General features: G+C 39.1%; 1 protein-coding gene across 1 annotated transcript in view; it reads right to left on the bottom strand.

The window, feature by feature from the left end:
* LOC129726613 (uncharacterized) overlaps positions 1–26,841 on the bottom strand; it is a 260,583-nt gene that overhangs the window by 86,007 nt on the left and 147,735 nt on the right. The gene's annotated exons all lie outside the window — the stretch shown is intronic.

Raw genomic sequence — 26,841 nt, 5'->3', positions numbered from 1 at the left:
AAAGAAAAGTTACATCCAACTCTCCTATTAGGAGATCGAAAAGAAAAAAGGTCGCTAAGACCGATCAGAATTTTGTATACAGTTAAAAAGCTCAGAATAATGTTGTAGAACTAATGACCATTGTTACATCTTTTTAAAACCTTTCTATAAGTTATCAATTAGTTTTGTATAAAATTAAACTTTTTATTAAAAATTCAGAATTTATAACAGATAAGATAATTAATATATTTTGTTAATTTATTCCAATATGTTGAAACTAAAAGAGGAAGAGCTGTTGTATACAAGTATCGATTTCGATACTCCAATTCTATCTAATATTGAATAGATACAAATTAGCGTGCTGATCGAGATCGATCAGCACTGTCAAAGAAAAGAAATAATGAAACACGAACTGCGCGATCGAGCGCCAGTTCTATTCCACCTATCAATCGAGTCGGTCTTGTTCCTGCAAAGTAAAGAAAAAGAAAATTATTAATAGTTGTTACAAAGTGGCAAGTCTAGGCGTTCTTCAAATACTTGGTCGTTAGGGATTTCGCTGGATTATCCCGTGGATCTTCCCCTGGTTCCCTTGTACGGGTTGCGGTAGAAGAATAAGTTTAACATGGACGTAAACAGAAGCAGGATTATCGAGCTTATGGGAGACGGTTAAATTGTTATTGAAAATACCGAAGCCAGTGGACCCATCAAGAAGTGATCCGTCAGTGTAGAACATATTGTCGCAGTTGATGTTTCGATATTTATTGGAAAAAATTTTAGGGATCTGCTGGACGCGTAAATGATCCGGGATTCCACGAATTCCTTCTATAATGGATGTATCGAAGAACACAGTAGAATCAGAAGTATTATATAAGTTGACACGATTTGGAATATTCGGAGGAGGGTTAATATTCTGAGACATGTGATTGAAATACAATGTCACAAAACGGGTTTGAAAATTGAGTTCGATTAACCTTTCCAAAATTTTCAATCACAGAACGGTTCAAAACCTCACATTTAATAAGAATACGAGAAGAGAGGCTCCAGAAGCGGTTTTTCAATGGTAGAACTCCAGCTAAGACCTCCAGACTCATCGAATGGGTCGACTGCATGCATCCTAAGGCGATACGCAAACAACGATATTGTATTCGCTCCAGTTTGATCAAATGTTTGTTCGCTGTGGAGCGGAAGCAGAAACACCCGTATTCAATTACAGACAATATCGTTGTTTGGTAAAGCCTTATAAGGTCTCCTGGATGGGCTCCCCACCATTGTCCGGTTATTGTACGAAGAAAATTCACTCTTTGTTGACATTTTTTCATCAGATACCTCACGTGGCAACCCCAGGTGCCTTTGGAGTCGAACCAGGCACCAAGATATTTGTGTACCAAAACCTGAGAAATCGTTTTACCCATTAACTGTGTTTGGAGCTGAGCAGGTTCATGCTTCCTAGAAAAAACTACTATCTCAGTCTTCTCCGGAGAGAATTCGATACCTAGCTGTAAAGCCCAAGCAGACAAATTGTCCAAGGTATCTTGCAATGATCCTTGCAAATCGGCAGCTTTGGTTCCTGTAACAGAGATTACACTGTCGTCTGCAAGTTGTCTTATCGTGCATGAATTTTCCAGAATGCGAAAAGTTGCCAAATCGCCATGCGTAAAATGCATGTGCTTTTCGGACAACAAATTGTGCAAAATATTGTTCAAAATGGGAGAAAATCCTTGTCGATGAAGTTTACCCGAAAGAATGTCAATAGAAACGGAATCAAAAGCCCCCTTAATGTCCAAGAACGCAGACGCCATTTGTTCTACGCAAGCATACGCCAACTGAATATCTGTTGAAAGCAACGCAAGACAATCATTCGTCCCTTTGGCACGGCGGAAGCCAAACTGAGTATCTGATAGTAGACCATTTGATTCGACCCAGTGGTCTAAGCGACGGAGTATCATTTTTTCCATCAATTTCCGGATACAGGATAGCATTGCAATCGGCCTATAAGAGCTGTGATCAGAAGCTGGTTTTCCCGGTTTTTGGATGGCGATCACCTTCACTTGCCTCCAATCCTGCGGTACAATGTTTTGCTCCAGGAACTTATTGAACAAGTTCAACAAGCGCCTCTTGGCATTGCCGGGTAGATTCTTCAACAAGTTGAATTTGATTCTATCTAACCCAGGCGCGTTATTGTTACAGGACAGGAGGGCAACTGAAAATTCTGCCATCGTAAAAGGTGATTCTATCGCGTCGTGGCCCGGAGACGCATCGCGAACAATGTTTTGCTCAGGAACAGAGTCCGGACATACTTTCCTGGCAAAATCAAATATCCACCGACTTGAAGACTCCTCGCATTCGTTGACCGTTACGCGATTCCGCATTCTTCGGGCTGTGTTCCAAAGAGTGCTCATCGATGTCTCGTTCACGAACCGACGCCAATATCCGCGTTTGTTTGCTTTAGCCAAGCTTTTAAGCTTGGTATCAAGCTCCGAATGCCGTAAATAGTCGCCAGGTATACCTTCCTTCTGGAAGGCCAAAAACGCGTCGGATCTTTGCGTGTAGACATCGGAGCAATCTTGGTCCCACCACGGAGTGGGGGGCCGTTCTATACGGAATGTCAATTGGTCGCATGCGAGTTGACCCGTTTGTAATTGAAATAAGAATAGGCAAATGGTCGCTACCGTGAGGATCGAGGATTACCTTCCATGTGCAATTCAACCGTAGCGACGTCGAACATAAGGATAGATCCAAAGCGCTTGGGCGCGCTACGAATTCCGTTGTTTAAAATAGTCATGTCGAAGTCATCGCAAAGGTTATAGATTAAAGAGGAGCGGTTATCATTGTAAGGGGAACCCCAAGCCACGCCATGAGAGTTGAAGTCTCCCAAAATCAAACGTGGCGAGGAAAGAAGTTCTATTAAATCAAAGAGCAGCCGTTGCCCAACCTGTGCTCTGGGAGGAATATATATATTGAGGCAATACAAAGCTCTTTACCTTGTATTGTCATTTGACATGCGACAACTTCGATGCCTGGAATCGAGGGGAGGTTAATACGATAGAAAGAATAGCACTTTTTTATCCCTTAAAGTACTCCTCCATATGGGGTGTCTCGATCAAGGCGAATAATATTAAAATCATGGAAGTTAAGATCAGTATTCGAAGTAAGCCAAGTTTCGCAAAGGGAAAATGCATCGCATTGGTTTTTATTTATCAAAACTTCGAATGAACCGATTTTCGGTAAAACACTTCTGCAATTCCACTGTGAAACAGAGATAGAATCCTTCAAATTAGCAGTTGAATTAGCCATCGAAGGATACGATCGCTTCAAGGAGGGGCCATTGGGCAGTCAACTGCTTCAAAAATGATCTAACTGTTGGGAGGAGCGCTGTGAGAAAGTTTTTAATTGGATCAGGTCTATTGAAATTTTTGAAAATCCAGTCCACAATATTAGAAAAATTCACCAATCCAGCATTTGTTTTGTCAACTGGATGTGCAAAAGGAGCAACTGGGGTTTTAGATGTTCCTGGAAGTGCTGGGAACTCCTTCTGAGACTTTAGATTGCCAAGCCCAGGAGGGGTTTGCTTCGGTTTTCCGTAGCACCTTTAGTTTTGGTTGTACTGTTCTTTCCACTTTGGGAAATCTTAGGACCTTTTCTGGGAAGCTTAGGGGAGGAAAGATTTTTTCTCTTTCTAGACTCCCCAAGATTGGGAAAAGAAGTTCCCTCTAGTGGTTCGTCAGAGTCGGTTTCATCTGAAGACAACAGATCAAAGGGGTTCGCTGTTATGGTAGAAGTGGTCGTGGTCTTCTTGAGCATATCAGCGTAAGAACGCTTTGAACGCTCTTTGAGAGACCGTTTAAATTTATCCTTGCGCTGCATGTACACCGCGCATGTGGAGAGCTCATGCTGATTCTCCCCGCAGTGGATACATTTTTCAGGATTCGCACTACAGGAATCGTCGGCATGGTTCTCTCCACACTTACCGCACCGTGCCTTATTGCAACAGTAGTTGGCTGTGTGACCTAACTGCTTGCAATTGGTGCAGTTCATTAAACGGGGCACAAATAAGCGCACAGGAAGACGAACCCGGTGGATCAAGACGTGGCTCGGCAATGCAGACCCGGCGAACGTGACACGAAACGAGTCTGACGAAGTGTAAACTTTTTTGTCGCCGTCGAGCGACACAGATCGCAATTGTTTTACCTCTAATACTTTAACCTCAGGAAGGCTGCTGTTTTTAAAACAGCCTACACTGCCGGTAACCGCAAGTCAGTCCCATCTGTAAAAATGTTAAAACGAGAAAACAGCTTCGAAAGATATTTCATTCATGCATAGTTATCACTAATTTAAGATGAATTATTTTTACAATATTCATGCTAAAATATAGTTTGCATACTAGCCTGCACTAATTACGTTGTAAAAACCATTGATATAATTGATTTATGATAAAAACCTTGAGTGTGACTGACTTGCCGTTACATTCTACACCGAAGAGAAAAGTAACCGCAAGTCAGTCACATTGCCATGTTGAAACTATAGTACGTGTTGTTATTCGTTGCCGTGGAAAACTGTCAATCCTTCGCTGTTAGGAAGTGTATGTCCATGAGAACCTTTTAAGAAATGTCGACGTTGGAAAATCTCATGATGTACGGAACCGATGAGAGCTTATCCGGTGAGGACTCGGATAAAGAAACTGAAGCCGGGACTTCAGTTGGTTCATCCGACAACAAATGTCAAGATGATCCAAATCCATTTGAGGTTCGAGCATCACCTTTGGAGATTTCTTGGAACAATTCCCTGGATTCTGATGGAAGTTTTTTCGATACTCAAGATTTTGCGGATAGATCCACGAAGATGCGAACCAAGAAAAAAAATTGACTTGAATTCGTATTAACAGAAAATTGCTCCACATAAAATCATCATTCATTTGAAACACGACTCATTTTTGAGAAGCTATTGAAAAATGCTATTTTGGGAAGGTATTGATGAGCATCCTTCAAGAGGCACTCGACGGACAAACTCGGATCGGTCACGACGCCGTCGATCTCCACGTCTCGGGCCGGTATGTATACGCGATACTCCCGAGTAAAGAGCTCGAAACAAGCTATAGCTCGTTGGCCTGTTTCAGGTCATTGACCACAACACGGAGCTTGTTTGGTCTAACCTTGATTGTTTCAGTCACGGCCTTGAAGCGTGACGTCAGGTCTTTCGAAATTCGTATAATGTTCAGGGATTTCGACTTAGGTTCTGCTTTTGGCCGGAAATATACAACGAAACGTGAACCTGCTGTTTCGTCAAGGTAGAGCCTGGCACGAGGGGGAACTGAAGAGTGGACAGCGGGGGAAGGAGCAGGAGGGACAGGGTCAGGAGGGTTTGGTGTCGGAGGATCGGGGAGTGAGGTATCCACTTCCATTGTGCTAAGGCTAGCGCCCTAACACCGACAAGAAACACATACTTTTTCTTTGATTTCAAGCGATGCTCCAGTCAGGGTTGCCAATGTTCCAGTTTAAACTGGATTCCTCCAGTTTTTTTCAAGTGATCCAGTCAAATAGTTTATTCCCAAAATCTTCCAGTTTTCTAAGATATTTGCCACTTTTATCCAGTTTTTTATTTACTTAAGCTACGAGTGGTTTTCGTAAATATTTTTAAAATGTAAATTTTGTAGATTGATAGATGATTTTGACAATTCTTAACAGCATTTTCAGTATTCTACCTTCTCGCACGAAACACGGCCAAATTAAAGACTGCATGACATGGTTGAGATAAAACCAAACAAATAGATTTCACCAGACCATGAAAAAAAATCTTCTATTTATTTTCTGTTGCGTAGCAGTTAAAAAATTGTAAGAAGAATTAGATACCAAAAGATAGCGAAGTCAGAAATAATTGAAATTTAAACTTCACTGATGTAACGGAAGAAAATGTTGCGTCAATACTTTTGTTAAAGATAAAAGTAAATGAAAAGCTCTATTTTTTTTTGACACTGGATTCAGTCCCTATAACAGAAAATCACAATCATTTTTTTGCTTTTTTTAAAATTGATTTATATCCAGTTTTTTCCAGTTTTCTCTTCAGCCTTTTTCCAGTTAAATCGAAAATTTTATTGGCAACTCTGGCTCCAGTTGTCTTCGACAGTGTGGTCTCGCAATCGTTGGGTGCAGCAGCCGGCAGCTGTGCGGATTTACACTTTCTTCTTTGTTTGTAGCTCTGGTTGTCTTCAACACAGCTAAACACCGGAACGTTCGGTTCAGCAGCGGCGGCGCAGCTACGCAGCAACAAAGCAAACAATAGCGGATGACCTTCAAAGCGGACAGCACTCGTTAGACCGGGACCGGGCAAGCGTTGCCTATTGTTCGATTACTTTTTGCGAATATATCGAGACGACCGATAAACACAACCGATGCGCTTGGTTGTTCGACTCGGAATGATGATTTTTCGATTTTATCAACAGTCGTTTTTATCATTACTCGCCAAATTTACGCTCGATTTTCTCACTCTTGTTTCTCGTTTTTATCACGTTTTTTCGAATAAAGTTTTAAAATAAGAATGATGTACTTTCAATTGTATAAAGTGTATTTGAAGCATCATTTTCACTTGTGACTTTTGTCCTTGCATGTGTATAGTTTTATGAACTCAATTAATTTGATTAATTTTCTGGGGCAACCAAGTGTCATATCTGTTACATTTTATTTGTGTTATAGTTTTGAGAAAAATTACCCGTTAACGTAGGTACACTAAGGTCGCTTTTGACGCGGTTTTTTACGCGGTTTTTTCACGCGGCTTCCGGAATTTACGCGTTTTTTTTTACGCGGATTCCGGAATTCACGCGGTTTTTTCACGCGGATTCCGGAATTTACGCGGTTTTTTCTACGCGGCACGTATCCCCCGCGTAAAAAGCGACTTTAGTGTATTTCATTGACTTTGGAGCAAAATTTTATTATCCGAGCTGTTGAAAAAAACCTAAATTAATCCACCTAGCGGTGAGACCCAGTCTTACTCTTTCGAACTTATAATTTGTTAAAATAGATTTACTCCAACACTCAAAAAATACACCTTGATTATTTCTGCTGGATTTGTTATTCATTCTAAACAACGAATTTTTGGTAGCCAACAGCACAACTTTACCGAACATTTAAAATTTAACATATCATCGGCTTCGAGCAACACTGGCACAATTCAAAATTTTGCATTTTTTAATTCTTTGATGGCAAACGATGCCAAATACTGTTAAGTTTCATCACACAAAATCCCATTTCGAAAATCACAATAATTCCAGAGTTATGAGTAGAGGTGCCTTTGCTGCACAAATCGAAATTTCTCCATAAAGTTAGTAGAAATATAGTTTTAACTTGGACAACGTGAGCACGTAATACGTGCATAATAGACCCAAAGGTGTTAAATAAGGATTGGTAATCTTAAACTTCAAAGTTTTCGATGAAAATTTTCAAACGCGTTTTCCTCGAAACTATGTTTTTTGAGTTGTGCCAGTGTTGCACGGAACCGACGATATGAATATAAATTTACACAAATAACAATAACACAAATAACATTAAATTCTTTAAACTATATGATGCGATTTTGTTTTTGATTGTGGTATAATCGATTTGTACTCATATACTTCCTATAAATATTCAGATTCTTTAAGTTAGTCAGTAGATTTCAAATAATGTATAATTGAATGTTGTTACTTATACATTAATTTGAATGATCTTACCAGTGAAATTAAAATTCTTTAACGCAATTGATATTACTGGTCGTTTCTGAGAGGCATCCAATGAATGGCCAAATACCAATCAATATGGGTTCTTGAAAACTGGATTATACCCAGTGGCCAGAATCCGACCTAAACCCAATTTTCCATCCAGATGACCACTTCTGGTTGCCTGATAATCATAAAATCACAAAATCTATCATAAAATTGCCGAACTGCCTAATCTAGGTATTTCTATGGTGAAGATGGCGACATTTTTTTTTTTTTTTTTTTTATAGGAGGGGAATGTTTGTAATGATTTATTTATGTACTAATATCTATTCAGAATTAATATTGTGTGTTCTGCCACAAATGGTGACATTTCAACACTATTATATATATTTGTACGCTTTTTTATATTATTGAATGTTATTAGCTTTCGCAGTTAAGTTAATGTAATTGTAGGAAAATTATTAAACCTACTTGTCAAGGAAAAAAAAGGAATAGAACAAAACTTAAAATAAACTTAAAACTATCTTACTGACTATAAAGTGAGCTAATCGTTGCAATTGAGGATTGCAACGATTTTTGTCGGATGTTGATAATTTGGCTTGACATATTTTCTAATGTTTCTACATTAGTGAGCCTATGTAGTTCGTTTGTGCTAAACCAGGAAGGACGCTTCAAAATAATTTTCAAAAGTTTATTCTGAATCCTTTGAAGTGTCTTCTTCCTAGTTGTACAGCAACTTGTCCAGATGGGAACTGCATATAACATTGCTGGTCTAAAAATTTGTTTGTAAATTAACAGTTTATTCTTGAGACAAAGTCTAGAATTCCTGTTGATAAGAGGATATAAACATTTGATATACTTATTGCACTTTGACTGGATATTTTCAATGTGCTCCTTGAAAGTAAGATTCTTATCATAAATTAGCCCTAAGGATTTAACTTGATCAGACCAATTTAAGACCACACCGTTCATCCTTATAACGTGGTTATGGGTGGGTTTGAGAAATGAAACTCTTGGCTTATGAGGAAAAATAATTAACTGTGTTTAAGAAGCATTAGGGGAAATCTTCCATTTCTGCAAGTATGAAGAAAATATATCTAAACTTTTTTGTAGCCGACTGCATATAACACGAGGGCTTTTTACTTTTGCGGAAATGCTTGTATCGTCACAAAACAGAGATTTCTCACAACCTGGTGGTAAATCAGGAAGATCAGAAGTAAAAATGTTATATAAGATTGGGCCCAAGATACTCCCCTGAGGCACACCAGCTCTAACAGGCAATCTATTAGATTTACATTGGCGACAGTTTCCGATCAACAGCCTAAAGTGACAAATATCATCCAATACGATTTGGGGAAGCGGTATACCGCAGGGTATACCCTGAGGCCAGAAATCATCTCCAGACGCCATTTTAAATCTCTAGACAGAAGCTTCCGGTTTCTACCAGTCTAAAAGGGACAAACATTTCCCATTGTGAGTTTTTCAGTACCCGGGATGATGCTCAGAGACCAGAAATCAACTTCATACTTTATTTTGAAATCCGAATTTGCGACACCTGTTTTCTTCAAATAAGTCGTGTAATCTTTGGAAGAAGAGATTTTCAATATTTTTACAATTTGACACATAATGGATAAAATAAAAGTCCGATTACACTGGTCAACACAAGTGTTGCCTTGAAGGTCAAACTAAGAAAAAATGAAAAATTATAGCTTTTCCCGTGAATTTTTTTCTTTCTAGGGCAATTATTATGAGCTTTAGAGCAGCATTTTTTTCAATTTTGTCAACCAGTATTATAATCAAATTAAATGGGTACCAATAGTGCAACTAAACCTTCAATTTAAAACTAAAATTGTTGAAATCAGTGATGCCATCTTTGGCAAAACGAGCGGTTTAAAAAAAGTTTTCTGAACACGTTTCTTTTCGTAACCTTCGAACTACATGTTCAACCATCATAAAATCATTTATTTAGGGGTTTTGAAGACAGCCCGTTCTTTTGATACCAATTTTGTTCAAATCGGTTGTGTAGTTTCTGAGATAATGAAGTTTTGTGATTTTCACATATTGATACATAACCTCGAAACTAAAAATCCGATTACAATAAAATTCAATAGGGTCTTATGGGGCAACTAGACCTTTCATTTGCAATTAGTTTCATGAAAATCGGTCCAGCCATCTCTGAGAAAATCGAGTGAGATTGGGAGACCGTTACAAATTTCCACTACATACAATGTTTATTGTTTTTGGAAGGAAAAATATATCATCTATAACATTGTTGAAGACATTTAATTTATTCCAATTAACTATAAATTATGGTTTCAAACAGAATTTAAAACTTTTTTTTAACTCAACAGAACACTTAAAATTTGTGATTCAAAAGTTCAATTTAAAATTCTTCGCTTTGAAAATCTTCTCTACGGTTGTCTGATACAATTCATAATGCTTTGAAATATTATTTAATTAACTGACAGTAAAAGCTTAAAAAACGAAGTGTGTTTTTCAAGCAACATTGCTTCGATTCATGCAGCAATTATGATCATGATCATGATCATGTGAAGAAAAATTTAAAAAAAGGGATCACTTGTGTTTTTGCGGAAAACTCTAGAGATTTTTTTGTTTCTGCTGGATGTATCCAAATTCCAAAACTCGCAGCTCAGAACCGTGCATCGTGAAATTGAATTTAGCATACAACTTAGAATTGGGAACACTTTGGATTAATATTAGGGATTCAGGATTTTGGATTTAAGATTGAGGATTGAAGATGTAGGATTTAGTATTTCTGATTTAGGACTCAGGATTTATGGTACAGGATTTGTAATTTAGGCTTAAGGATTTAAGATTAAGGAATTAGCATTAAGAGTTTAGGATCAAGGATAGTACTTGAGATTTAGGATTTGGGATTCAAAACTTAGGATTTAGGATTCAAAATTTAGGATTTAAGATTTAGCATTTGAGATTTAAGATATAGAATTTAAAAAATTGGAATTTGGGATTCAGGATTTAGGATATAGGATTAAGGAGTTAGGATTCGGAATATAGAATATAGAATTTATGATGTTGGATTTGAGGTTAAGAATTTAAAAATCATGATTTAGGGTTTTAGATTTAGTATTCGTCTGACACTATAAATTATGCTTTGAAACAGAATTTAGAACTTATTTTTACAGTTTGCAATTCCAAAATTCACCCTAAAAGTCTTGAAAAAAATATATAAAAAAAAATCAAGCTAAGATTGGGCACTGACAGTAAAAACTTTTTGATTTGGGATCTAGGATACGAGATTCGGCATTTAGGGTTTAGGATTTGGATTTGAGATTCGCGATTAGGATTACGATAAGGAATTAGGATTTAGATTCTGGGATTTAGGATTTGGGATTGAGGATTGGGGACTTAAGATTTGGGATTTGGAGTTTCGGATTCGAGATTCAGGATTTAGGATTTAGTATTTTGGTTCCACGATTTAGGATTCAGGATTTAGGATTTAGGATTAAGAATTTGGGATCTAGGAATTATAATTTAGGATTTAAAATTAAGAATTTGGGATATGGGATCTGCGATTCAGTATTGAGGTTTTATGATTCAGGAATAAGGATTTACGATTATGGATTTTGGGTTTAGGATTTGGATTTTGGAATTTGGGCAATATAATTTGAGGTTTACAGGGTGAGGAAAAATTATCCGTGTTTTTTTTGTTTCAGTGTATAACTGAACAACAACTTGACAGATGTTGAAATGAAGTTACCTATGAAATTTTTCACATTGGCTATGTGTAAACAAAACCACGAAATCTCCTTTGAAATAGTGTGCGTTAAGTGTCATAATGAAATCAAGTCCATTACGGTGATCGAGTTGTATAAACAAGGAAAGCGTCCAGTAAGTATCGCTAGTATGTTAAAAATGCCTGTACAAACCATTAGAGATGCTATAAAACGATATAATGAGCTGGGAAATGTAGAGGACCGTTCAGGAAGAGGCAGAAAAAGAACCGCTAGGACCCATGAGAACCGGATAATTATTCGTCACCGGATTAACCGTGATTCTAGAAGGTCAATTCCAAAAATGGCAAAAACATTAAAAATTGACCCGAAATCTGTACGAACTATTTTTTATAAGGATTTAGGATTACATTGTTACAAATTTTCAAAAAATCATTACCTAAATGACAGGACGAAAGAAAATCGATACCGTAAATCGAAGGTTCTGTTGAAAGAAATTATTGATGGACGCCATCGCGCAATTTTATTCATCAATGAGAAAATTTTCATTGTGGAGTAATTACATAACCACCAAAATGACCGTTTGTTTTTTCCTAAAGGCTATTCTTGAAAACCACACAAATCATTGGATCATTTGTAAGCTAGTCTAACCAATAACCTTAATTTCCCTAAACGATTGAAGGCGTGCGTTGAAGCCAAAGGTGGACATTTCGAGACCGTGATGTTAATATTACAAACCATGCTAATGTATCTACATTTTGTATAACTAATTTAGAATTTAGAACTTATTTTTACAGTTTGTAATTCTTGAACCCACCCTCGATAAAAAAAATCAAAAAAATTTCAAGCTAAGATTGTGCACTGACAGTAAAAACTTTTGGATATGGGATCTAGGATTTCAGATTTAGCATTTAGGATTTAGTATTTAGGATTTATGATTCAGGATTTGGATTTCAGATTCGCGATTGAGATTAGGATAAGGAATTAGGATTTAGGTTTTGGGATTTAGGATATGGGGTTAAGGATTAGGGACTTAAGATTTAGGATTTGGGGTTTAGAATTTGAGATTCAGGATTGCGGATTTAGTATTTTGGATCTACGATTTAGAATTTAGGACTGAGGATTTAGGATTAAGGAATTATAATTTAGGATTTAAAATTAAGGATTTGGGATATGGGATCTGAGATTTAGGTTTAGGTTTAGATTTACGCGATTTACGATTAGAGATTTCGGATTTAGGATTTGGATTTTGGAATTTAGGCCATATAATATAGGGTTTATGATTTTGGACTTGGGATTCAGGATTTAGGGTTTAGGATTGAGGGTTGAGGGTTGAGAATTTGGGATTTATGGTTGAGGATTTGGGACTAGGGATTTAGGATTTAGGATCTAGGATTGGGGATTTAGGGTTTGAGATTTCGGATTTAGGAATTAAAATTTAGGATTTAGGATTTAAAATCTAGGCTTCAGAATTTAGGATCTAGTATTTGGGATTTGGGATGCAGCATTTTGCATTTAAAATTTAAAATTTTTTTTGAATAAGCGTGGTATCGCGTTAAAAAAATTCGCGTCAAAAAAACCTCGTAAAAAACCCGCATCAAAAACTGTATAAAATACCTGTCTGTACAAGAGAATAATTCTTCGTTCAATTTTGCAAACTGGCACATGGTCTCAAGAAACCGACAGATCATCCGTGGATTGCAAAACTAAAGTTGGTATCAAATTCACAGTTTTGAATTTATTATTTATCTTGGAAGATGTGAACGATTAACGGATTTAGGACTTGCAATTTAGGACGTAGAGTTTAGGATTGAGGACTAGTGATTTAAGATTTTCATTACCATAATTTTCGTGTACCCGAGTTTGATGGGCAACACGCAGCTCGAAACAAGTTGATTTTTAAAGGTAAATTTTAATTTGTTTATTTTATGTAAGAATAATAAAAGTTATGTCTTGTAACGTGTCGCGTCTTGTTAAGTGAAACAAGTGTATTTATATAGGAATGACTTCGACTTAGATTTTGCTTCACGTCATTTTTTCCTACACAATGGGTTCGGTCTTAAAACATTAGAGAACAATATGAAACAACCAACCCAATAAATTGAAATAGACAGTCAAAATTCAGTTTTCATATCACAAATCCAGCTTCTATATGCAAAAAAAGTAGCTCAGGTCTACAAGAATACAAGAAAAAATGCTTCGTCGGGTACTGTTTTCTACTCTTTGTCGTTCGAAGACAAACCCTTTTGCAGCTCATAGGCTGTGCATCATAGAATTGTATCAACTTCAATCATTTTGCTGCGAAATGTTAACTAAAAAATCACAGGAGGGTTGTGTGCAAAGCCACGACCGCAAGGTTGAAGTAGAATACTTTTACAAGAGAGACAACCCGGCTGCTTGCGTGTCAGTCATTTTTCCTAGTAAATAAATGTTGACCGCTCATTGGCAGTATTGAAAATTCTGTGCAAATGAAGTTGAAGTACTACTCAATTTCAGTTTGCACATATTAATAAGACCGCACTGAACAGGAAAAGTACAAACTCTTTGCGGCGCAATCAACAGTCAGTCAACGGTCAGAGTATATGTACATGTGAATTCAAATTGAGATAATTAAATTTTGGTTAAAGCTCAGAACGAGAAAATATTAAGTCTTTATTTAATTTGTTTGGTTGTCCTAAAAGGGACAGTTTGTTGTTGAATTTAAAATTGGATATGACGCTGATTGCATCTCTGTGTTACGCCGATAGCGGGAGTTATGGTGAACTTGCGTACGACGAAGGCATCGTATTACCTGTTTAATTGAATGGGAGAAAGAGGAATATTGTGAAATTTTGTAAACATTTAGTTTAAACAATATTACCAAATCATAGTCAGGCACTCTGATAACAAAGTTAAAGGCTGTTTCCATACTGAAAATCAGACAGCCAGCAGAAGTTTTGATTGCCAAAATCCAGAATGCTTTTTTTTGTTCACACAACATTTATTTGACACGGCACAATACAAAAATCCAGAATGCTTGTTGCCAAAATGAGGCAGAGCTTCACCGGAGGAAGGCCGAAACCCTCAACCGGCAGGTATGCTCCGTTAGCAGGAAAATAGTGGTTTCGCATTCAGGAACGGCATCGTAGTTAGGGATTCTATTCTATTCACCCGGCCGTAGGTTAATGTACAGCTCTACTTACGGCTGTACATTAACGTACGGCCGGGCGAATCGGTTCGCGCCACTTTTCGCGTTTAGCCTGGCAGAAGCCTAATGCGCACGGCCAACACAATAGAAAGGTGTTTTCACATTGAAAATTAGACACGGCTCTACTTAAGTAAGTGTTGGCAAATGCATCTACCGCTAATACCGCCGCTATCGTACGAAAGCGCGTCGTTTCATGTGGGGAATAATATCAACAACGAAAAATGACGCGCGTCAAAGTACACCCGAACTGTTTCGCCGTGCCGCTTCCATTTACTTCCTTATAACATCGGCCTCATGGAATTACCGGCTGCACCTACCGCTGAGGCTGTTACCATACTGCTACTGACACCCAAAGCTATTAACTCTTTAAATTAAGTGTTTTATTTGTCCTCAAAAGAACAATTGTTCAATTCCATATCGGATATAATGCAATCGCATCTCTGTAATATTACCGACAGTAATATTCTTCTGAACAAAATGATCCAACTTTTCCATTAGAGGCAAAAATCTCACCCGATCGCTCGCGTTGGAGTTCAGCCTGGCAGAGGCCTGAGACGTGGTGACCAAGCACAGGGCAAGTGATTTGTTTAATTTGAAGGCAGCCACAGGCGCAACCCGCTGCTATTGTCTGTTACTGCTGAGTGCTGATGTCTGTTGCTACTGCTGTCAACGTTGTGGACGGTCCCTCCAGTTCACCTTCCGACTAATGAATGTAGCTAGTTTTCCCAGAAACACTCTTTTATAGCCGAAGGGTGCTACGTAATAGGCCACGCCTTTCAGTTCAGGTTTACCATTTCCTTATGTTCTTTAGACGAATTATTCCACAATTCGCATTTGATTTTTGTATCCAGCGAATAAAAACCGATGGTGCTCTCACACACGCAACGGTTCTAACCCGTATCTTATTGCGGTTTGTAACATCAAGCGATTTCGTTTGCTCGCTGTTGCGTGTTGCATCATGTTGCAACTGGGCAGCTGGGAGACGACGAAATTCTGTTTATGCTGATTGATTGAATCGACTTCATATTAGCTCTGCATAGTCGAACTAACTGCTTTATGAATGCGTTCTAACAGGGCAGTTTATTATTCAATGTCGGTTATGCTGATCGCAGCCATTGCGCTGCCCCTACAGTGGGGGGTTTACTAAATAAAGTAAAAATTAGACAACTACAACAGAATTTGATTGCATCCCGCACAGAATGTCTGCTTGTGTTGCTGCCAGAATATTATTAACCTTCAATTTTTTTTTTATTTGCCTTGAAAAAAGCATGTTGCGGTTCAAAATCGGTTGCTAATTACAACCTTTGAGATGCCCTAACATTGGGGGAATTAAGATACACGGACAACATGCACTGTGGAAGCTATTTCACATTCAGTAAATTAGACGGGTGCGACAAATTTAAATTGCTAGGATGCAACACAGAATGCTTGCTTGCGTTGACAAAAATGATTAACTTTCAATGACTTGTTTATTTGCCTTGAAAAAAGGCATTTATCTGTTCAAAACTGGATTTGGTGATGACAATCTTCATGCTGCCCCAACACGGGGGGAATAATGGCTGTCTGGCGACACACGCTGAGAAAAACCGCGCTGCTTCTGAGACGTGGTGACCAACCACAGGGCTAGTGCTGCTGCTAAGGAAGGACGACTGCTGTTGTCGCTGTCTAGAACTATTATGAGCAGCTCCGGCTGAAACAGGCTCTTATATAGGCCAAATAGCATGTTTTCAATTGCAAGGTATATGATCCTGTCGACCGTGCTTGGGAAGCAAGCATATAACGACCAATCAGAGGTCGAATTTTTCGTTTTGACAAGGCTTGACTATTTTCAATAGTACAATAGTGTGAATAATAAAATTACAATTATCTTATTTTGGGAAGAATCTTAGAAGATTTTCCAATCTATTGCTGTAAGAACGAAGAAAATCCATCGAATACTAACCGATTTATTAGCATTTGAAATTGGACATATTTTTCACTTTTTTCGGTTTTAGATTTTCATTTCACATCCCTATGTAGCCGAACTTCCTGAGAGAAGTATTCTACTTCAAAACACAAAAAAAACTTTTATTCTCAAATCTTCATTAAGTCTCAGTAACTTTTATGGTGAAGGGAAATTCCATAAATATATCGGAAAATCTAAAAATACTGTCCAAAATTGGATGGTAAAATAGTTAAAAAAGTTGAGTATGAGACACTATCGCAACACTAACGTAGGATTACGGCAATCTGTTGATGTATATCTTGCAATAGGTTACGGAATACACCCTGTTTAAGTTAATCAGTTTGATGGTCTGAAGCGGTAAATTTAAATAATAATTCCCTTTGAACTTTCTTTATTTTTAATGATTGGTAACTCTGCGGAGGAGCATTGTGTTTTTGCTTGAAATAATTAGCTTCGGAAATAATGTTGTAGGTTGTTGGAACATAGTCGTCGGTATAGCATCTCTCTGCCGTCAAAAGAACAAACAAAGGGTCGAGTATTAATCCACGATCACAATGTTGACGAAGAATCATATAAGATTGATTGATCGCAAGTGTTGAGTTTAAAGTAAGTTCATTGCTCTTCTAAATTCTTTGAATGATAACTGAAAAAAAAAATTACATGTGAGGTCGTAGGTAGGTAGTACAATAGTTAGCATCATATAATCACAATTTTTCGTATAGTTGTAGATGCGTAACTAATTTTTCACTAGATTGTTGCAAGAATGGAGAAAATTCATTGAAAAATGAATGAGCTAAAGGCATTTAAAATTGTACAATTTTGACGCTCACGATGTTTTCGATATTTCAATTTGCTTCCTATCTCAGAACGCTGCCGTAAGACGTAGTTATACGTCAAAACTGTTACAAAAAAAAGCATTCGGATTATGACTACAATAAAACGTTAAACAGCTTTTGCAACTAAAAATGTGAAAATTAGTTTAGATTGAATTGATCTACATTTTTATTTTTTATTTTATTTATTCGACTTCCTTTTTCGCCCCCCACCCATCTAAAACCCTACGCACGGCTATGCAACGCACAAAAGCAGATTTCTGTCGAAAACCCGAGCTCGGCTGGCTGCGTGGGTTGGCCACTTGTGACGAAAAGATACCAACGTCGATGCTGAAACCAAAATACCGCTGAATACATCCATCCATCCGGTTCAACTTCACGACTGCCGTAGGTAGGTTGGGTAGAGTCTGAAGAAGTTAGCTGGTGCGGTACTTAAGACTCCACTCCCGGTGTAAACAAAGAGTCCAAAAAGTCGTTCGATTATTAAGCCTTAACTCTTAAGTAGCCAGCGGGGGCTCAACTTGACGACTCTCGATGGGCACCACTGTGTGCAGTGGTGTGGCGCTTAATTGGTATTGTCGAATTAATTGTTTCGTTGCTGTTTACAGCCCCGAGTGTGCGGTGAATTGTCGATAATTATTACGAACTGCGAGAGTCGTTTTTGCTTTATTTGGGGATTCGGTGATTGAGATTTAGGGCCGAGGAGGTGGCATCTGAAAATAGGCCCCCTTTTGTGTTGGAACGGCCGAACCAAAGGGGATTATGTCACGCCAAGTGCGCATTTGTGCGATGTTGCTGTATAAGGTCAAGTTAATAACTGGTCCACCAGCGAGCGCAGCCTCCATATCGAAAGCCCCGAGCCCTTTATCAGTAGCTATTACCGGTAAGCATAATTACGGTTCGTTGGGTTCTTCATCGGTGATTGGGTTTCGAACACATTACGATTCGGCAAGGTTTCGGCTTTTTTAATGATTGCACTGAATTTACCTACAGTGATGCTGACACTGTTTTTTCCTCATGTTTTTTTTTCTACACCATCTCTGACGACTGGCAGAATGGCTGACGTTGGGCCTGCCATTTGAAGAACCCTTCGGCCAAATCAAATTGAATCGTACATGTTAAGTTATGCTTTGCCTTCTGACCATCGGCATGGATTTGGTCAAGTGGGTTTTTTTGCGACTCGCACTCGCCCCGCGGTGCAGTGTGGGAATGCAAAAGCACACCACTGCAAGGCATTTGTAATTACCACTTGTCAGGAGGAGCTGAAGCACTTCGGCTGCTTGAGTCGGTGAAAATGACTGACATTATATGATCACTGGGGCTCTCTTAATGTTAGGGCCTCATGGGTTACGCAGGTAGTCTCACCTCTCGAAGTGAATCGTCATAATCATTTGCACTACAGCAATTTCTTTTAAGAGGGCTCCGGAATGACAGCCACCATGCAGCTGTTTTTGAGACTTTAGTAATTTACGGGAGGTCGAACCGTGGTATCAAAAGCCGTGATCATTAAACTAGTTTGTAATTACACGGTTTCGATTTTTTTTTCAGTTTTTAATTTTAGATTTTAGGCATTTAGGATTTAGAATTTAGTACTTAGTTAACTTAGTTATAAGTTATCCGCTGTAGGAATTCAAGAATATACTCGTCGAGTTTCGCAATCTACTCTTTGTCATTCGATGACTAACCATATTGGTCTCAATCGTAACAAAGTAAGCAACTGAGGGTCACCGCAATAAATAAACGAAATGCCAGGTGACTGTTCAGCAATGCACCGTCGAAAGCGAACGGACCCAGAATCAATAAATTTGATAATTTTTGACAGTCACATGGAGCGAACGGACTCTCGCATGATAAGCGACGCGATGCAGCATAAGTCAAGCTGCCATGAGCTGATTTTAACATATCAATTTCGGTTTCGCCGCTACTGACGGACGATTCGATCATACAGGCTGACTGGGCACTAAAAGTGAACCTGTTTTTTCCTCTTGCATCGCGCGGACGATCACCTTCCCCAGGTTGATTTTTTCGTCAATCCCAAAAAAGGCAAAGACAGACCCAAGCTGTTAATTTGTTTATAATAATTCAATATATTATTTTATACTTGAAGCTTCAACAACAGTCAGCTGCAGCATGAGTGAGAAAAGTAAACGCGCATACACCGAAACTGGATTGCTTTTGGTGGTTGAATGGCTTAATCCCAGGGAAAACGTCAGCTCAGAGTAACCAGTAATAAAATAAAGTGATTATAATCCTCTGGCTAAGAAACGGTTTGAACAAATGGCTTATTGCTTTGGGACATTATTGCTGCATCATTTGCATAATATTTTCATACTTATAAAGAGATATTTCTACATATGGTATTGATTTTTTACAATGGTTACAATTTCATCGAAATATTTTTACAACAAAACCACAAAAATCGGTTCGCTCCTGCTGGTGATAAAAATTGGATATTTATTTCATTATCAACCTCCTTACCGAGCTAATTTGGTTATCGCGAGAACCACTCTGTCCAAGCAGTATAGACTTTATTAAGTTATCGGCGCCAGCTGATCTGCTTTTGAAAAATGACCCCGATCCGGACGTTTGCGAACAAACCGGTGCAGCCCGTGTGTAATCACCATGTACGGCAAGATGCTTCCGCGCTACACCTTGGTTCAACGGCAAGATTACCGCCAAGCCAAGTGACAACAGCGGAATATGAATTATCTCGCCTGTGCCATCTGGCGAACACCGAACCAATCCGCTGTCGCTGCCTTTGCACGCATGAATCGTGGCCTTCCGTTAAAATCCGGCCACGATCGAGATTAAAGTTTATGATAATTCGAACCAGCGTTGCCAGGTCATTTTTTAAAAAATCTGGAAAAGGCAAAATAAAAATCTGGAAAAAAACTGGCAGTCATTTCGTGGGGTGAAAGGTTAATTTTTCGGATAAAAGTCTTGGTGTACGCAAAATTTGAGGTGACAAAATTGCAAAATTTCGCGCCAAAATTGAAGTGATGACCTTTTTGCGGAACAGAGAAAATAAAATCTGGATAAAATCTGGATCATCCATGAAAAATCTGGATAATTTGACATCAAAGCTGTTTACCTGGATACATGTCCAAAAATTTGGATAATCCAGCTAAATCTGGATACCTGGCAACGCTGATTCGAACACCGTCTGTAACACGAGTAGTTTCGCGTCGTCGTACCAACGGCGTGTCCTCGGAAGGAGCAAGCACATTTTCGTGTACTTTTGCGCCAAAGGAACGCATATTTCCCGTAAAAGCTTACCCGGCATGCCTTTCTCTACCCGCGCCAAGCACGCAATTCAATTTGTCAGTTTCGATTGGCCGCATACAAAAGCAACACGAAAAGTTCAGGATGCAATGCAACATGCTCAAATCAGCCTTTCGGTCGTCGGAGGGAAACTCGCACGGAACCAGTTTATTTTTTATGGTAACCGAATGACAAAAAAAAAATTAATACACGACAATTCACATTCGTACAACATCAGCTTGCGCCATGTTCTGAGGAAACAAAGTCCGGGAAGCCTGCGCTCGGAAGAATATGATTTATGATGATGGCTTTGGATTTTCGTTTAATACGATCCTCTTATTTCACGTATGAAAAACAACCACTCACAAAAAATAATGGAAAAGATTACATTTACAGATCAACTGGATATTGAGTACCCGACGCGCCGGGTTACGGCACGAATCCTTGATGACCCTGTGGGCGGCAAAGGATGACGGTAGGATTACCACGCTTGGCATGGAACCATAAATTATGCCCGCTAGCCCGCCCTCGGTTTTTCTTTTTTTTTGCGCATTTAGTGGTTAGGAGGGGGGCACTTGAACTTTATTGTGCATTTACGAAAACAATTTTAGCGAGATTAATACAGTCTTGTATCTGTTGCACTTTACCACCGGCACCGAACGGAGTCGGAAAGATTTATCACCATCACGGTCGATTAGTGACTGCCAGACGGGCTTTGGATACGATGGGATTGGATTACAAATTGGGTGAAATTTTTAGGAAATAACAGCTTTCATCGTCATTATATTGTTTTTGATTTTGAAACTTGAATTTTTTTTTTTTTTTCAATTTTTGATGTAGGACTTCGACTTTGTTTTCTATACCATGGAAATCGGTCAAATGTTGGATTAGTTTTCACACGCTAATTTGAAGGAAAACACTTGCTTTCTACCTAACACGCACTTAGTGCATGATGCTCGTCTGCGGCTCTGCCTGTAACGAATGAAAAACAGCACCAGTAGTGTCTTCTCATATTCTGATTTTTCGTTTACTATATTACATGTTGCAACTAGAGCCTTCTGGCTGAAATTGTGGTTCACAGTGAAAGCGTTGACGACGTATACTAGTGACTGTAAGGTACACCGGAGCAAGCTGAAATGCGGACTCACTAATGCGTCAATTTCACTCATAAATGATCTGGTTACGCACACTCCAACTTTTGCATGTAACGTTTCGAAAAAGGGCGACTATTTTTAAGGAGACCCATCTGTTTGTCAGTGCCTTTGGTAAATGATGCACAGTTTGGTGAGTCAGCTCAACGCAGTGTAACTTTAAAGTTACAGAGGCATAATCGACCAAATTTAGTGTTTCAACTTGCCCCACCTTTAAAGGCAACTTGAAATGAGTCGTAGTTGCAATAAAATTCAAACTAGTTGACGTCTTTCAAAATTGCAAGGTGAAAGCGTAGTTAACGTTTAGAACTGATAAATTTGACTTCGATGTTTTTGGATTTTTTGGAAATTACCTGTCATAAAATTATTACAATGACTGTAACTGATTGTTAAATAATAGATCCTAGCGTAATGTATGTCCATGGCCGGATTTGTGGTTGTCAGGGCTTCTTTTCAGCTGCCAAAATTTCAATTAAGAAATATGTCAAACAAAAATATAAGTTAAAGAAAGGTTATAGAATTCAAGATTATTTTCTCGTTTCAAAACTCTTTTCCCTGAAGCAAACCTACTGTTTCACGCAACGCGCATCGAGCCTTTGAGAAGACAAGATGAACTGCTGACAGCAGCCTGACTTTACGCATGAAGAATTGACAACAAATGATTGGTGTGGGAGAGAGAGTTTCTCTTTTCTCTTTCTTTCGCGCGTAAAAGTACGGAATCAAAGCATATTGTAGACACGGCTCGTGAAGTTAACATTTGCGTCAGTATTACGATTTTTTGCAGTTATTAGCTAGGCGACATCCATGAATTACCTAACGCAAAAAACCAATTTTTTTATCCCCCGTAGGTAACAGAACTTAACGCTACCACCCGCACCCCATAAAAATTACGTAATACAGTAAAAAAACTGCTTAAAAAATGCTCGTTTTTGGATTAAAATTTTAGGCTTTCGAATTACATAACGCTAATATTACTTTTCCCTTCCCTATATAACAATTCTTAACGCTCAAGGGTACCCCTTCCCCTCTATGAGCGTTACATAGTTTATGGATACCACCTTTTCTGTGTTTAGTCATGAGCCATGAAAAGTGAATTCTCGTGCAGGCCCGGGAAAGCATGTAATAGTCTCTCCCGAGCCGAGACTCGAATCTAGATGACTTGGCTTGTTAGACCAGCATCGTACCTCGGGACCATCTGGGAGATACTTCGCTTTGGTTGTTATGTGCTCACAAAAGTCACAAATTTGTTTGATTCAGCATCATGACACAGGATGATTCTAGCTCTTTTGTTATTTCCCGTTCTACACACAACTGACCAAATAGTCCGCACAAAATTACTAACATGTTCGGACAAGTTCAGCAATGTTATGCAGTGCTGCGGACCACCGGTTGGTCCGTCTGCTGTGAAACGCGAATAGATCGCTTGCTTAGTTTTGCTACTTGCTGCTGGTCCAGTAAATCAACCTTTTGCTACTGTGATTGAATAAACAATAAAGACTAAATGTCGACATTAGCATGCTTTTATACCAGACTACCAATGAGAATAAAAGACAGGTGAGGAGGAAACTTACTAACATTTTTATGCACCCCTCTGTTCGCCCCCCTCTGCCCAGAGTTGATGCCAAATAGTGACGTAGCTATTTGGGTTTACCACTGAATTCGTCTAGTTGTTTACATTTAAAGCATTTACTAAAACTAGAAAATGGCACGCTTCTCCTCACCTCTCTTCTTTTCTCATTGCATGAAAACTAAGAGATAAACTTCCGGTAGACGTGTCTTTGTGGACTTGAGCGAGTAAAACAACAATAACAATAAATCGGTTATAAAAGCAAATCGTTTGTATCAGGGCCGGGTTTGGGTGTTGGGGGCCCGGGGCAAATATTTTCGTGGTTTTATTATTGCAAATGGTGCAATGACTTCACGCTTCGTTGGAAGGTGACAAGCAAAAAAAAGGTCTCCCGTCAGTTACGCTTTCGGTGATGATGGTTGCATGTCTGTCGTTTGCGGTGTCCTCGAGAGGTCCGGAGCATTTGCCCTCTTGGCCCCCCCCTAAATCCAGGCATGGTTTGAAGAAGGCCTTGCTTCAGCTCGCTTTGGTCGAATCATGCATTCAATAAGGCTCTACATATTTCAATAGTACAATCACAAAATCACAGTTTTCTGCATTTTGGTGAAGAATTATAAAGAAAACTCGTTGGAAACTGATTGAGTTTTAAGCAGTGCACAATTTCCGTAGCGCTCTCGATCTTTTCGGTTTTTGAATTTGACCCCTATATTGCCCAAAGACGTAATTCTACGTCAAGGTTTAGGAAAATGCTGCTCTCAGTGAAACAATATACAGTGATTGGTTTCGTCGCTCTAAAGACGGCAAATTCAATGTTGACGACTTTCTACGTGAAGAAAGGCCAAAAATCTTCGAAGATGCTGAATTAAAGGAATTGTCCGATGAGGATTCATGCCTAACGCATGAACAGCTTGCTTCAGTATTAGGAATACTCACCAAGCCATTTTCAAGTGATTGCACGCTTTGAGAATGATACAAAAACAAGGATATTGAGTGTTGTGTTTGCTTGGAATAGAAGGCCGTCCAGTTCTAATATTGCCTCTTCCTGAAGATGGCTCTACATAGCTGGCCGGTTCGCCTTTGGTAGTCTTCCTGGTAGTTTGCGTCGGGGACGGGACACGAGGTATATGGACGTAAGGCAAATGGATGTTTCGCATAGTAGGCATACTGACGCGAGGCACAATGGATGTGAGGCATAATGGATACGAGGCATACTGCCACAGGGCATAACGGACGTGAGGCCGAATGGACGCGAGGCCGAATACGATGTTGTACGATCGCATGAGATTCAATTATCGTGACTATGTGTTCTGGTTTTGCAACATCCATTCCGCATCAGAAAGTCTTTTGAAAAATATTTTGCACGTTTGTTGATTGACAAAAAGCGTCATTCAATGAATTGTATATTAAACTCAGATAGTTTTTACTCTACGTATGTAGTTCAAGTGTAAATATACTCCCAAAGAGTTTAGGTTGGGCATAATATATTTTAAATCATACGGCGCAGACGCATAATCGAGGGCAAGGAAACGAGACGGCACTAAGACACCGTGGTTTCCACAGTCCGAGCCGGCCGCCGACCTGACGTCGGAAGCGGCGGCCTCTTGCATACAAACGACTGATCTACTGGTATGCTAGGTCTACTCAAACAGAGTTTCTTTCCCTTAGTTAAGTCCGAATGAGCGAGAGCGGCCGAAGGTCGCGAGTGTATCAGTTTAAAGATGGCATCTCTGTGTGGAAATACTAATATTAGTGAGTGTTTGAATATTTTCTTTAGTTCTTCACAGTTTTTCGAAACCCAGAAGTCACTATGTTAAAATTTAAACAACAAATTTAAACATCGGTTTACAGTTTCTGGACTTGATATGGATTGTAGATCAGTATTAGGGATTTTTCAAACGTTCTTTTTTAGTTTTAACTCAAGCTTTTTAGAAAACGGAAGCTACCATCTTCGATTTAAAAATAGTTTTCGTGGATTTTCTGAAGGCGGACGCCACCATAAATGATTTTGAACATGTCGTCGACCACCGATTTACGCCTTCTAGATATGAGCCTGGGTCTAAGAATACAAATATTTAGGGAAAATTGAAAATTTCCTGGTTTCTAAACCTCGGCCTAGTCACAGAAATACCAATGTTGTTCTTCAAAATTTATACAGAAAACGAAAATCGCCATATTGGATTTCAAAATGATGTCGAGCATGATATACATTCACTGCGGAACTGAAGACAATGAAAAAGCCGATTGACTAGCAATCCAAGATTCTTCAGAAAAAATTATGGGTCCAGAACCTTTATATGGCGTCTTATCAAGGGCTTTAAAAACGAAACTTGGTCATAAGAAAAAAATCACAGGAGGGTTGTGTGCAAAGCCACGACCGCAAGGTTGAAGTAGAATACTTTTACACAGCTCTACTTACGGCTGTACATTAACCTACGGCCGGATGAATCGGTTCGCGCCACTTTTCGCGTTTAGCCTGGCAGAGGCCTAATGCGCACGGCCAACACAATAGAAAGGTGTTTTCACATTGAAAATTAGACACGGCTTTACTGGAGTAAGTGTTGGCAAATGCATCTACCGCTAATACCGCCGCTATCGTACGAAAGTCAGCCTGGCAGAGGCCTAAGACGTGGTGACCAGCTAAAGGGCAAGGGATTTATTCAATTTGAAGGCAGCCACAGGCGCAACCCGCTGATATCCTCTGTTACTGCTGAGTGCTGATATCTGCTGTCAACGTTGTGGACGGTCCATCCAGCTCACCTTCCGACTAATGAAAGTAGCTAGTTTTCCCAGAAACACACTTTTATAGTCGAAGGGTGCTACGCAATAGGCCACGCCTTTCTGTTCAGTTTTACCATTTTGTAATGTTCTCCAGACGAATTATTCCACAATTCGCATTTGATTTTTGTATCCAGCGAATAAACACCGTTGGTGCTCTCACACACGCAACGATTTATCCCTAACTGTATTGCGGGTTGTAACATCAAGCGATTACGTTTGCTCGCTGTTGCGTGTTGCATCATGTTGCATCATGTTGCAACTTGGCAGCTGGGAGACGACAAAATTCTGTTCATGCTGATTGATAGAATCGACTTTATATTAGCTCTGCATAGTCGAACTAACTGCTTTTGTGAATGCGTTCTAACAGGGCAGTTTGTTATTCAAAATCGGTAATGCTGATCACAGCCTTTGCGCTTCCTCAACAGTGGGGGGTTAACTCAATAAAGTAAAAATTAGACAACTACAACAGAATTCGATTGCATCCCGCACAGAATGTCTGCTTGTGTTGATGCCAGAAAATTATTGACCTTCAATTATTTGTTTATTTGCCTTGAAAAAGGCATTTTGCGGTTCAAAATCGATTGCTGATCGCAACCTTTGAGCTGCCCTAACAGTGGGGGAATTAAGATACACGGACAACATGCACTGTGGAAGCTTTTTCACATTCAGTATATTAGACGGGTGCGACAGATTTAAATTGCTAGGATCCAACACAGAATGCTTGCTTGCGTTGTCAAAAA

Source organism: Wyeomyia smithii, chromosome 3 (genome assembly GCF_029784165.1).
Source record: "Wyeomyia smithii strain HCP4-BCI-WySm-NY-G18 chromosome 3, ASM2978416v1, whole genome shotgun sequence".
NCBI lineage: Eukaryota > Metazoa > Arthropoda > Insecta > Diptera > Culicidae > Wyeomyia > Wyeomyia smithii.
The sequence above is the reverse complement of the archived record's forward strand: the minus strand, read 5'-3'. Positions and strand labels throughout refer to the sequence as shown.